General features: G+C 42.9%; 1 pseudogene; it reads left to right on the top strand.

The window, feature by feature from the left end:
• The first annotated feature begins 4,786 nt into the window (after positions 1-4,786).
• LOC121563742 lies at positions 4,787-4,964 on the top strand (annotated as a pseudogene).
• Positions 4,965-6,318: the final 1,354 nt, after the last annotated feature.

The raw sequence follows: 6,318 nt of genomic DNA, 5'->3' as shown, positions 1-6,318 counted from the left end.
AGAGTGGCGCATGCAAATGATCTCGGTTTCACCTGGGGAAACAGCAGGGGCGCGAGGAGCCGCATAGATTATGTGTTTGTTCCGCGTGGACTCGGTGTGTCCTCTGCACGCGTCACTCCGGTTTTTTATTCTGACCACAGTTGCCTGTCTGTGACAGTACAATTAAAAACAATTGAATTTGGAAAAGGATATTGGAAAAGTAATAATGGTATTTTACATGACAAAACATTTGAGACTAGATTTAGGTATTTTTTCCAGGGCTGTGTAACCATGAAATCATTTTATTCTACTGTCATAGACTGGTGGGAGAGCACAAAATTACGAATCAAGATTTTTATTCAGAATTATTGCAAAGATAAAGCTCGTAATAAATACAAAGATTTTTATAAGTTGCAGAACGAACTAGAAGATCTGCACATCCAAGGTAATTTGAATGGTGGTGGTTTAGATAAAGACACATTGTGTAACCTGCAGAAAAAGCAGCAGGCCTTTTTTGAAAAGAAAGCTCGAGATTTCATGTTTAAAAGTCAACAAGATAAATGGGATAATGATGAGAAGTGCTCTGCATATTTTTTCAAACAAATTAAGTCACGGGGAAAGAGGAGGACCATTTCGGCTTTATTGAATCAAGACGGGGAGACGGTTGAGGATGGAGATGGCATGCTTGGTGTCGCTACCCAGCACTTTTCTCAGCTATTCCAAAAGCAAACAATTAATTATGAGAAGGGGACTACTTTTTTAAAATGTGTGGATGTGCAGATACCTTTAGATATTAGAGACCAATTAGAAGGGGAATTGAATTTAGATGAAATATATATGGCACTGAAGAGCATGAAAGATAACAAAGTACCAGGATTGGATGGGCTCTCTAAAGAGATTTACATAGTTTTTGGGATTTAATTGGATGTCATCTTTTGGAAGTATTTAGAGTTATTTTTGGTTTGGAGCATATGGGAGGTTCAATGTGCGAGGGGGTGTCACGCCCTGGCTCTGGGGACACTTGTATGTTGAGCCAGGGTGTGAGTTTCCTTTGGGTATTCTAGTTTTTGTATATCTATGTTGGCCAGGTGGCTCCCAATCAGAGACGGCTGTAGCTCGTTGTCTCTGATTGGGAGTCATACTTAGGCAGCCATTAGGCATTCATTGGGTGTGGTTTCTTGTTCCGTGTTGGTTTGTGTATGTAACCAGGGACGTCACGTTTTCGTTTTGTTCGTGTGATCATTATATAAATAAATATGTTCGCATTCAACGCTGCGCCTTGGTCCTCCTCTCTTCCCGACGAGCGTGACAGAAGAAACCACCAAGAGGGGGGGGGCAGCAGGTGGCCGCGATGGAGCGGTTAGTAGAGGAGACCGCCAGGTTACGGGGGCCACTGGTCACAAAAGGGGAGGAAGGTGTAGAGGCACGGCGAGAGGTACTGGGGTGTGTTACCAGTCCGGTCCGGCCCGTTCCTGATCCCCGCGTAGGGCCAGTGGTATGTGTCCCCAGTACGGTCCGGCCTGTTCCTCTCCCTCGCACCGAGCCTGTGGTGTGCGTCGCCAGCCCGGTTAGGCCTGTTCCTGCTCCCCGCACCAAGCCAATGGTACGCGTCGCCAGCCCGGCCCGGCCTGTTCCTGCTCCCCGCACCAAGTCAGTGGTGTGCTTCGTCAGCCCGGCTCGGCCCGTTCCTGCTCCCCGCACCAAGTCAGTGGTGCGCTTCGTCAGCCCGGCTCGGCCCGTTCCTGCTCCCCGCACCAAGTCAGTGGTGCGCTTCGTCAGCCCGGCTCGGCCCGTTCCTGCTCCCTGCACCAAGTCAGTGGTGCGCTTCGTCAGCCCGGCTCGGCCCGTTCCTGCTCCCCGCACCAAGTCAGTGGTGCGCTTCGTCAGCCCGGCTCGGCCCGTTCCTGCTCCCTGCACCAAGTCAGGGGTGCGTTTCGTCAGCCTGGCTCGGCCCGTTCCTGCTCCCCACACCAAGCCAGTGGTGTGCGTCGTCAGTCCGGCACAGCCCGTGCCTGTTCCACTGGTGCCTGGTTCAGCACCGGTCAGCTGCTTCACGCCGGACCTAGAGCAATCCGCTCCACCAGTGTGCAGTCCAGCTCCGGCCAGCGGGGCCAGACCGGACCAGGGGTACTTTGGGGGGTTGGAGAGGGAGTGGGGATCAGGCCCGGAGCCAGATCCGCCGCCTAGGTGGAGTGCCCACCCGGTCCCTCCCCTGTGGTTTTTGGTTGGCGCGGCCGGAGTCCGCGCCTTCAGGGGGGGGTACTGTCACGCCCTGGCTCTGGGGACACTTGTATGTTGAGCCAGGGTGTGAGTTTCCTTTGGGTATTCTAGTTTTTGTATATCTATGTTGGCCAGGGTGGCTCCCAATCAGAGACGGCTGTAGCTCGTTGTCTCTGATTGGGAGTCATTCTTAGGTAGCCATTAGGCATTCATTGGGTGTGGTTTCTTGTTCCGTGTTGGTTTGTGTATGTAACCAGGGACGTCACGTTTTCGTTTTGTTCGTGTGATCATTATATAAATAAATATGTTCGCATTCAACGCTGCGCCTTGGTCCTCCTCTCTTCCCGACGAGCGTGACAGGGGGTAATCTCGCTACTTTACAAAAAGGGAGACCCCAAGACACTAGCAAATTGGAGACCTTCAACAATGTTGTGTGTAGACTATAAATTATTAAGTAAAGCCATAACTAATCGTCTGTCTTCTGCCATGGCATATGTTGTTGGTTTAGACCAAACATGTGGTGTGGTAGGGAGAAAGTTAACCTGGAACTTGCAATTGCACAGAGACGTTCAAGCATATTTAGAGGAAAGGCACCTGCCAGCTATTACTGTAAATTTGGACCAGGAAAAAGCCTTTGACATGGTAAACCATGAGTTTTTGTTTAGAGTTCTGAAAAAATGTGGTTTTGGAAATAATTTTATGAAATGGGTAAAAATTCTTTATAGTAATGTGGGAAGCAGAGTAAATATTAATGGGAATATTGGAAATGTAATCAAGCAATTACGAGGTGTCAGACAGGGGGACCCTCTCTCTGCGCTATTGTATGTTTTATATATTGAACCTTTCGCATGTGCAATTAGGACAAATTACAACATCAAAGGCATTATATTACCTGGAGGGGATATTCTAAAAATTTCACAATACGCGGACGACACCATTTTATATTTACAAGACGACCTGAGCTTGAAAGAGGTTATCAAAGTAATTGATGAGTTCTCTGTTGCCTCCGGGTCTAGGATTAACAAGAATAAAACAGAAATAAAATATATGGGACAGTGGAAATGGAGATCTGATCAGTTATGTGGTTTGACTGTGTGCACAGGACCAATGGTAGTGCTCGGGATATCTTTCGGAAATGAAATCAAAGATGACATGGTTAATTGGAAAGAAAAACTACTTTCGCTTAATAAAAGATTGGGACTGTGGAAAGTGAGGCGACTATCTTTTAGAGGCAAGGTGTTAGTGCTGAAGGCGGACATTCTGCCTTCATTACTCCACCTTGCATATGTGTTTCCCATGCCGGTGTCTCTAAGGAAAATGTTCATACGTGTACTGTTTAATTTATTTTGGGGGGGATATGAGTACATCCGGAGAGATCGGATGTACCAGCCTATAGAGGCTGGTGGAAGGGATTTCCCTCATATTCCTCTCAAACTAGATGCGTTGTTCTACTCAAACGTTTGTTGTCTTTTGTCGTCTTCTGTACATAAATGTAATATATTAATAAAATTCTGGCTGTCCATACCGTTAAGGTTTATGGTGGAGTGGGATAATAGTAAGCCAAAGCTGAAATTATCCCATTACATTTTAAGAAAATAGTTGAATGGGCAAGGAAAAACCCTGTCTGCAAAGTAAAAGAAAATGTAATCAACCACAGACTGCTATATGTGAAATTGATAGAAAATTGTTGTCCTAGAGACCGATTACCAATATCACCTTCCACCTGGCTACGGGCACAATTAAAAGGTTTAGACAACAGACTGAAAGATTTTAATTGGCTTGTTTTACAGACATCTTCCGGTCCGTTCAACATTATATGATCATAATTTGACCCTGAATAAATTTTGTCCCAGGGACAACTGTTTCGCAATTGAAACAATTCCCCATGTTTTATGGGAATGCTCTTTTGCCCAAATAGTTTGGAAGAAAATTAAAATAGATGTTAATATTTAAAAAAACATTGATTATGAAGAGGTAGCCAAATTTGAACTAAAAAATGTGGAAAAGGTGCAATTATTAGAATTAGGGACTCTGGTGTCCCTTATCAAGACCAAACTTTGGGAGGCCAGATGTGGTGCGGTCAATGACACCCTCAAGTGGTCACCGACGGGATTGGTTAAATTTATAAAACAAGAAATTTGGAAAAAAATACAATTCGAAATAGATAAGTGGGGCATCACATCTGTTAAACATAGATGGAAAGGGATATACCCTTCTTTGTAAACGTTTTTTATAGCCTATATATAGGCCTATGTATAACTGTATTCTGTCATGTAAATTGAAATGTAGGCTAAGCCTTTGTAAATATTTGATATACACTGAGGTTTATTCAGAGTTCCCTTTGGTATATGTGTATGTATTGTTTTTATTCCTTTGAAAGATCAGCTTTGGGAGATTGTTAGAGGCAATTGTTTACATGATTCTCTTGAATGTAGGCCTTTTAGCTGGTCAGGTTCCTCAGAACAGCACTTTTTTTAGGAGTTTTGTTATTTTGATATGGTTAAGGTACTGTTTTTGTAAATCCATGTTATGTACAACGTTATGCACTGAATTTGTACTTGTATTTGAATGTGAAATGAAAATAAAAATTATTTTTCAAAAAAAAAAAAAAATCTGTTCTTATCAGTTTAATATCTGATACGTCTCCTATCTGGGGACCATATATTAAATTGATTTTTGGAACAGGGAGATGGAATAGGGGCTTGCTCCGTCCACTCCACGCATGGACCTGGTATTGCAGTACCTCCAGGAACGGTGCACCCCCTGTCATTGTAAAGATAAAGCAGGCAAAGACAACAGAATTGCTTTGTTATATTCCATTAGGATCACAATGTATTTTATATTTTCACATTTGACCATCTTCATCTCAATGTCAATGATGGCTAGAAAGTGATGGTGAAGTCAGTCACTGTTATATTGCCTATGATAGCTGATGTGAATGGTGCGTTAATCATCTAATCAAATCAATGTTTATTCGTCACATGCACAGGATACAGGGTGTAAATGGTACAGTGATAATGCTATAAAGATAATGCTTTAAAAAAAATCTTGGCATAGATTGGGAGTTTATCAACGTTGGGAATAACCACTTTTGACTGTTACAAAGTAACAAATTGGTAGGATCGTAAGTCACGTGGTCATCTGCCCTCCAATCGGAAATGACAGAAAGCGTTTATAAATTAAATCCAGATTAACAGCTAAATCGGAATAATAATATATGAAATACGGGTGGGGAATCAATTTGGAGATAATAATATTGACATAACATTTGATCTTATATCAAATATCTCTGGTAGCGTTGATGCCACAAGGGAACTGAGCAATTGTCCACTTGGTGGAGCAAGTGTTCCACTGACCGTCGCATTTGAATGTTGAACCACTTGATTTCAATACATCATCAACGCAAATAATATGAACAATAAAAATAGCCTGTTTTTATTTTACATGTCTGTAGAGCCTTGTACGATAAGACCACGGTGAAGATGCCTTCATAAAGTTGCCGTCCTAAATTACTAGAGGCCAAACTTCAAAGATGTCCATGGCACTGGACTGCAGTAAGAGCTAGGCCTACAGTGCGGCCTACGGAGCGGTCCTGGTGTATGGTCCTGGCTGCCTAAATGTTTCCTCCACATAATAAACTGTACAAACATGGCACTTTAGAGGGTTACTTTTACAATTAGCCTTACTGAGTCACTACAACAAACTTCCTATCATGGACATGAAATGCCATTAGGCCTAATGAAGATACCGTATATGTAAGTAACTTAGTTGGTGTCTTGTGAATCAACTGGTATGCCCATCAGGGTTTAATATTTCCTCGATATTATACAAATGTTCCATCCCGAGAATAAATCACTCTTCTCCCGGGTAACCCGGTATTTTCCGCCAAAACCGGAAGTGTCATTCAAAAGCATTATAACACTTATAAATGTCTGGATTTGATTCGAGCTTTGATCAGCATGAAAATACAAACCTGATGCTACCTGAGCCTGATCAGACATATATTAAATACATGTTATAATACATTTTACAAATCCAAATCCCAGATGAAGAATAAGACACTATTTCAAAGCATAGTACATGTAATGTTAGCCAAGTACAATGTAATTACTAGTTGTT

Source organism: Coregonus clupeaformis, unplaced genomic scaffold (assembly GCF_020615455.1).
Source record: "Coregonus clupeaformis isolate EN_2021a unplaced genomic scaffold, ASM2061545v1 scaf1489, whole genome shotgun sequence".
Classification (NCBI taxonomy): domain Eukaryota; kingdom Metazoa; phylum Chordata; class Actinopteri; order Salmoniformes; family Salmonidae; genus Coregonus; species Coregonus clupeaformis.
Note: the sequence above shows the minus strand (reverse complement) of the source record. Positions and strands in the feature narration are given on the sequence as shown.